Consider the following 8,603-nt stretch of genomic DNA (forward strand, 5'->3'; position numbering starts at 1 on the left):
CACAGCATACCCAACCCCCTAACTGGGATTAGTGGGGCTCTTCCCATGGCCTCAGGGGAAGAACTCTCTGCACTCCAGCAGGGTAAAGCTGAGATCTTAGCAGACAGACTGAGAGTGCCTGATCTGGACTCTGCCTGGGGTAGGGGCTGAGAACACAGCAGTCCACCTGAGAGTGCCTCCCCATAGGGAGCTTAACCAAATTGTGCTCTGAGTACCTCGAGTAGGGGTTCAAACGTTAGAAGGAAGCCTGCATGTACCTGACTGGAGCCTGACTTGGGCCTCTATGGGAGCTCAGAATAGCTGAGCTGAAGCCATCAGTTCTCTCCAAAATGAAATCTGAGAGCCTGAAACCTAGACCAACCAGTTTTACATACCCAGTAAGAAAATAACTAAGGCACACCAATAATACAAACAGAAGCAAACTTCAACTCAACAAAAGAAGGCTTGATTTTCATATCAGAATCACAAACAACAAAAGAAATCCAAAATCACAACGAAAAACCAATAAAATGGAAAACAAAAACAGTATGTTCCCACCAAACTCCACCAGTCCTGTAGAAGAATTCTACAAGGAGAGCTCCCTAGAGACAACCCAGGACACAGAATTTAAAAGAACAATTACAAACATGATCAAGGAATTCAGTGAATTTAAAGAACACACAAACAAATCAAAGAACTAAAAGAAGATAGGGATAAACATGACTGAATTCACAAAAGAGAAATGTTGAAAAAAAACTCAGACTGAAATGAAGAAGGAAGTGAAAAACTCAATAAACCAACTTGAAACAGGAGAAAGCCTCACTGCTAGAATGAATGAAATGGAAAACATAATATCAACATTGGAGGATAAAGTTGAAGAATTGAACTGCTCAAGCAAAGATTACGTGAAAATTTTAAAAACACAGGAATGGAATATGCAGGAGATGTGGGACACCATGAAAAGACCAAATCTATATAATCATAGGCATAGAAGAAGGAGAAGAATTTCAGGTTAATGGTATTGACCAGATTTTAAGAAGGATTATAGAAGAGAATTTCCCAAAATTAAGGAAAGACATCCCCATACAAATACAGAAAGTATATAGAACACCAAATAGACAGGACCAGAAAAGAAACTACCCACTGCATATCATAGTAAAAGTACTAAATATAAAGAACAAAGAGAATACTGAAAGCTGCAAAAGAAAAACAAGTCACATAACAAAGGAAAACCATCAGAATTACAGCTGACTTATCAATACAAATTATGAAACCCAGAAGAGCCTGGACCAAGGTATTTCCAGTTCTAATGACCATAGATGCCAGCCCAGAATACTTTATCCAGCAAAAATATCTATTATAGCTGAAGGGGAAAGAAAAATCTTCCACGACATGAATAGCCTGAAAGAACATATGTCCATAAAACCATCCCTTCAAAGAATACTTGAAGCAATACAAAAAATGGAAGAAGGAACAACTATACCCCAGGGGCAAAAGAAAGAAACTAAATGAAGGCATAATTATGGAAATACAAAATTAGACAAAGAATACAAACAGTAATCAAAATGATGGCAACTAATACACATCTTTCAATAATAACTTTAAATATCAATGGACTGAACTCCCCAGTCAAAAGACACGGGCTAGTTGAATGGATTAAGAGACAAAATCCATCTTTGTGTTCTCTGCAAGAGACCCATCCCACATTCGAGGAGACACTACCTTAAGGTAAAAGGATGGAAAAGAATATTTCATCCAAATGGTAAAGAAACAAGCAGGGGCTGAAATTCTGATATCTGACAAAATAGACTTCAAAGTAAAACTAATCAGAAGAGATAAAGAATGTCACTTCATTCTGATCAAAGAAACAATTAACCAAGAAGATATTACAATCCTGAACATATATGCACCAAACTCTGGTCCACCCAGATTCTTAAAAACAACACTACAGGACTTTAAAGCACAGATTAACCCAACTCAGTAGGGGACTTCGATACCCCACTGTCTCCATTAGACAGGTCAACTGGACAAAGAATAAACAGAGAGACATCTGAATTAAATGATACCATACATCAAATGGACCTAACAGACATCTTCCAATAGTCTACCCAAGCACCAAATAATACACTTTCTATTCAACACACTGTGGAACTTTCTCAAAAATTGACCACATACCAGGGCACAAAACAAACCTCAACAAATACAAAAACATTGAAATAATTCCATGCATTCTATCAGACCACAATGCAATAAAGCTTAAAATCTACATTGCAAGAAACCCTAATAACTACACAAACTCATGGAGATTAAACAACACACTTCTAAATAATGAGTGGGTCATTCCTATCCCAGAATCTTGATCTTTTTAAATGGCTTAAGAGGACATCTATTGGATTTGCCTCCTACCTATCATTCTCCTCTCTCTCTCTCTCTCTCTCTCTCTCTCTCTCTCTCTCTCTCCCTCTCTCTCTCTCTTATTTTTCAGCCCAGACTGACTGTGCACAGAGCCTCCTGCATCAGCCTCATAAGTGCCAAGATTATATGTGTGTGCCACCACACCTGTATTAGTCACTTTTCTGTTGCTGTGATAGAAACACTGACCCAAGCAATTTATAGAAGGAAGAGTTGTTTTTTTTGTTTTTTTTGAGGTTTTTTTTGGTGTTTTTGAACTTAAGGTTCCAGGGGAATTACAGTCTGTCATGGCAGGGAGGCATGGTGCCAGAGGTGGCTGGAGGAAGAGTGGAAGTTAAGCTCTACATCTTCCAGCACCAGAAACAAGACAGCAACTGGAGATCTGGCAAGGCTTAAGAACTCTCTGGGCCCACCCCTGTGACATGCTTCCTCCAGGATAGCCACACATTCTAAAACCTCCCAAAATAGCACCACCATCTGGGGACAAAATGTCCAAATACTTGGAGCCTATGAGGGACATTTTCATTCAAACCACCACATTCCACCCCTGGGCCCCCTAGGCTCATGACCATATAAAATGAAAAATGCATTTAGACCAACATTAAAAGTCCCCATAGTCATTACCAGCCAAATACTACTCAAAAGTCCACAGTCCAAAGTCTCATCAGAGATTCAGGTAACTATCTTAACTGTAAGCCTCTATAAAATCCAAAGACAAATTACATACTCCCAACATACAGTGGAACTGAATACACATTACTATTCCAAAAAGGAGGAATAGAGGCATAGTAAGGAAATACCAGACCAAAACAAGATTGAAAACCAGCAGGTCAAACACCAAATCCAGTAGCTCTGCATCCAACTTCTAGAACTCTATTTCTAAAGGGCTTAGATGGCTCAGCCTCTCCAGCTTTGCTGAGTGCAACATACACCTCTCTCTTGGGCTGGTATCACTCCCTGTATGCAGGTCTTCTTGGCAGATACCTCCAAGCTCTGGCATCACAGACATCTTCTTAGGGTCTCCATTGCCAACCAGGCTTCAACTTCACAGCTTCACGCAATGGCCTATCAGGGCCTTCTCTATGCAGGGACACCCTTGATGCACACTGCCTGGCCTCAGCGGCTCACTGAAACTGCAGAGGAAGAATTGATGACCCCTTCACTCTTCGATCTTTCATGCCTCTAAAGCCAGCACCAGGTGAACGACAATGCCAAGTTTGACTGCAAGTTTGGGATGGACCCCAGCCTACTTTATCCATTTTAGAAATTTTTCTCTTCAGTGTCCCCTGCACACATTTTGCTTTCACAAGTTGGAGGCTTAACTGGGTGTGGTCTTGCCCTGGAGGCACTCTCTCCATTGTTTAAGTCTGAATTTCTCAGCCCCTCCTTAATCACTTTAATCTCCTTATCAACAGGATCCTTTCCATCCCATGCCAGAGCTCCAACATTTGTCTTCCTAGTGCTCTTTTTCAATCCAAACTGTTATTTCTTTCTGCTCCATTTGCTCTCTTTCATTGTAGATCTGTATAATATTCACCATTAATAGCCATGCCACCGTTTCTACATTAGGCTGTCTTGAAATTTCTTCTGCCAAAGAAATTAGTCCATTGCTTTTCAACTTAGGCTCAGGCAAGGTTTTAGGTCGAGGGCAGACTCCAGCCAGACTCTTTGCCAAAATATCCCAAGTGCTGCTTAAGTCCTTATTATCCTCTGTAACTGACTGTTCTCAGCACTACTTTCTTCCAGGTACCTGCTAGAATGGCCTGTTAAGGTCTGCTTACAGCAATCAACCACTTTTCTAGCCCAAACTTCCAAAGCCTTCCACATTCCTCCAAAACCTCACATGGTCAGCTTCTACACAGTCATCACCCCATCTCTGGCACCAATTACTGTATTAGTCACTTTTCTGTTGCTGTGATAGAAACACTGACCCAAGCAATTTATAGAAGGAAGAGTTTATTTGAGCTTACAGTTCCAGGGGAATTACAGTTTGTCATGGCAGGGAGGCATGGTGGCAGAGGTGGCTGGAGGAGGAGTGGAAGCTAAGCTCTACATCTTCCAGCAGGCACAGGAAACAAGAGGGCAACTGGAGATCTGGCAAGGCTTAAGAACTTTCTAAGCCCAACCCCAGTGATGCACTTCCTCCAGGATAGCCACACCTTCTAAAACTTCCCAAAACAGTGCCACCATCTGGGGACAAAATGTCCAAATACTTGGAGCCTATGGGGGACATTTTCATTCAAAGCACCACAACACTCAATGTATCTTATATTAGGAGTACCTCTTCTTTTTCCATGGGGAACCACTACTCAGCCTATAGAGTTGGTTTGTAACTGATCCTATTTTTGCTTCAGAGTTGAATATGTAAACCTATCTTGGTACCATTCCCTAAACACAGTTCAGGAGATGGATATAAGTCAAGCTAAGCCAATCAGAGTCAGAAAGACTGGGGAAAAAAGGTGGTCTTTTCTTCTTCTGTAGGATTTGTTACTGTAAAACTGTGAGCCTCTACCTCCTGAATCTACTACTGTGTATACCACAAGTATCAAACCATCACACTGAGAAGTGGAGCCTTCTGTGATAGAGAGACTAAATCCTGGTAAAGTTATTTGAGCCTCTGGATTCAATAGGTCCTATTCCCAGAAGACCCTGACTGAAACATAAACAATGCCCCTACAAGTTCCCAAACCAATTATTTGAAATAATGCTTTTGTTATGTGATATTCTAATGGGCATTTGTCCCTCTAATACCAGATAGTCAACACTGGGCATCCACCATGGTGTAAACTTATACAGGCAGAACTATTAGAGGATGATAAAATCATTGGGTGATAGTTGGGGAATTGGTTATTATTAAGCACATAGGAGAAAAGTTATTTTTATTCATTTACTTTGCTATTTTTAATTTTTTGATTTATTTATTTTTATTTCATGTGTATGACTGTTTTACCTACATGTATGTAAGGGCATCCATGGCCTGCAAAACCCAAGGAGGAGAGAAGAGGGTGTTAGATACCCTGGAACTGGAGTTATGTGCGGTTGTCAGCCATCATGTGAGTGCTAAGAATTGAACCTAGGCCCTCTGGAAGAGCAGCCAGTACTCTTAACCAAGTCATCTCTCCAGCCCCTATTTTGCTATTTTTAAATTTTATTTTAAAATTTAAAAATTTTTATTTTACATGTGTGAGCACTTTTGCCTGCATGTATACAAATGCACCTGTGCATACAATGCCTGTGGAGGCCAGGAGAGGGTATCAGATTCCCTGGAACTGGAGTTAACTGATGGTTGTTAGTCACCATGTGGGTGCTGGGAACTGAACCTGGATCCTCTGGAAGAGCAGCCAGTGCTCTTACTCACTGAGCCATCTCTTCATCCCTATTCAGCTATTTTTAAAATTGGCTCAGTAACTGTTCATCTTTATGGTATCAGTACATTAATATGCTATGCACTGCCCACCTGAGAGTGCTGAGGCTGTCCACATTGCAAACATTTATCATGTCTTTGTGATGAGACTTTTTTTGTTTTTGAGCAAGTGTGTTCAGCTTTGCTTTTTTAAATATTTTTTAAATTTAAATAAGGAGAGATCTTTTGTATAGAAAGAGCTAGGACAATCACATATTTGAAAGGAGAAACAACAGGTACTAAACTGGAGGGAAGGGAGGGTGAGCATCCAGTACACTGAATGAATCCACAATCCTATTTCCTATCCGAGGTAAGAGGTTCCCCAAATCACATCTTTTTTTTTTTTTTTTAACTTTTACAAAAACTTTATTAAGAATTTCACACATAAAGGTGTTTTGATCAAATCCATGCCCACTCCTTCCCCTCCAAAACTCCCCCCTCTGAAGAGGTAACCCTAAAGTCTTTTAAGAATTAGTTACAAGCTCCCAAATACTTTTGACATTTTGACATTTTTGGCCTTTGGGACAGGCCCAAGGGCATTTTGACTTTTAGCCCAGAAACTGGCTATATTTCTTTGGGGTCTTTTTACCCTAACTGCCTAGTCAATTGATACCTCCTATTCTTAACACATCATCCTCTGAAGGGGTTACCCAAATTGCCAATAGAGAATAGGGATGCAGACGACTCTGGTTTCTTCCATGCTGAACAGGGACGCAGGGTGAGGCCACTGGAGTACCTCTTCAGTGGGTCTATCTAAAAGAGTCCCAAATTGCATAACTCTTGCTTTAAGGGGAAAAGAAAGTCCTTGAATCATGAATAGGAGATGTGAAGGAGAAGTAAAGGCAAGAGTAATTAGCATTACAAGTTCTAGACAGGAACTAGAAAAAAGTCAGTACAGGGTAATTTTCAAATGTTCATATGAGAGTCCATTGGAGTTTCTTGACAAGGGCTTCCAAAAGCATCCCTTTATTGGGTTCTTCCTCATTTTTCTTTTGTCTTCCAAGGCTGGACTAGTTGGCTGGGAAGAGTGGCTGGATACTCAGGTGAGGGTCCAGTGACCTTGCTTGGCACTCCTTCAATGAATGAGCTCAACCGTCAACAAGCCCAATTGTGACAATGTTCAGTGATCAGGCTCAGCTGAAATCATGATGATGGTAGTTATTTCATGCAGAAGGGACTTCTGTATAGCATCATCTTATTAAAAGGACCTGGAATTTAAAAGGATTTGGTGCTAGGACCCACATATGAAGGAGAACATACGTTGTTGGTTTTCCTGAGTCTTTGTTACTATACTTAATATAACAGTTTCTAGATCCATCCATTTACCTGCAAATTTCCTTATTTCATCTTGCTTTACTGATGAATAGAATTCCATTGTGTAAACATACCTCACTTTTGTTAGCCACTCATCAGTTGAGGGACACTTAGGTTTCTTCCATCTCTTAGCTATTGTGAAAAGAGCGGCAACAAACATGGTTGTACAAGTGTCTTTACAATAAGATGAGTCCTTTGGGTATATGCCAAGGAGTGGTATAACTGGGTCATATGGTAGGTTCATTTTCAGTTTTTTTGTTTGTTTGTTTGTTTGTTTTTGTCTTTTTGAGACAAGGTCTCCCTATAATCCCAGCTGACCTGAACTCACTATGTAGACTAGGCTGGCCTTGAACTCACAAAGATCCGCTTGCCTTTGCCTCCCAAGTGCTGGGAGTAAAGGCATGGGCTACCACGCCCAGCCCATTTTCAGTTTTTTAAGAGTTCTCCACATTGTTTTCCATAGAGTTTGCAATCCCACCAGCAGTGAATGAGCATTCCCCTTTCTCCAAATCCTCATCAGCATTTGGTATCATTTGTTCTCTTGATCCTAGCCCTAATTACTAATGATGTTGAACACTTTTTGAGAAGTTTCTTAGCCATCTTTATTTCTTCCTTTGAGAACTCTGTTTAAATCTTTGGCCCATCTTTTCATTGGGTCATTTGGTTTCTTGATTCTTTGTTTTTTGAGTTGTTTATATAGTCTGGATGTTAAATCTCTGTCAGATGTGTCACTGGTGAAGATTTTTTCCCATTCCATGGATTTTCACTTCACTTTTTTGATTGTTTCTTTTGCTGTACAGAAGCTTTTTAGTTTAATGAGGTCCCACTTATTGATTGCTGATCTTAATTCCTGAGCAATTCCTGTCTGAATTAGAAAATCCTTTCCTGGGGCTGGATAGATGGATCAGTGGTTAAGAACACTTGTTATTCTTGCAGAAGATGTGGGTTCGAATCCCAGCACCCACATGGCAGCTAACAACTCTCCCAGGGTATCCAATAGCCTCTTCTGACTCCTGCAGGCATTGCACAACATGAGTGCACTTGCCTACATGCAGGCAATACATGTATACCCATAAAATAAAAACAATAAATAAAATTTAAAAAAAGGAAAAGAAAATCCTTTCCTACACCTATATCATGTAAGTTACTGCCAATATTTTCTTCTAATAGTTTCATGGTTTCCAGTTTCACATTGAGGTCTTTGATCCATTTGGAGTTGACTTTGCACAAGGCAAAAGCTAAGGATATAGTTTCATTCTTCTACAGGTGGACACACAGTTTTGCCAGCACCATTTGTTGAAGATGCTGTCTTTCCTCCATTGTATGTTCTTGGCACCTTTGTCAAATATCAGGTGGCTAAAATAGCGTGTACCCGGGTTTGCATCTTCAATGACGTTCCATTGATCTATGTGTCTGTTTTTGTGCCAGTACTATGCTGTTTTGATGATTATGGCTCTGTAGTATACTTTGAGATCTGGTATAGTAATTTCCCCCC

Source organism: Nannospalax galili, unplaced genomic scaffold, assembly GCF_000622305.1.
Source record: "Nannospalax galili isolate Female #2095 unplaced genomic scaffold, S.galili_v1.0 scaffold1349, whole genome shotgun sequence".
Taxonomy (NCBI): domain Eukaryota; kingdom Metazoa; phylum Chordata; class Mammalia; order Rodentia; family Spalacidae; genus Nannospalax; species Nannospalax galili.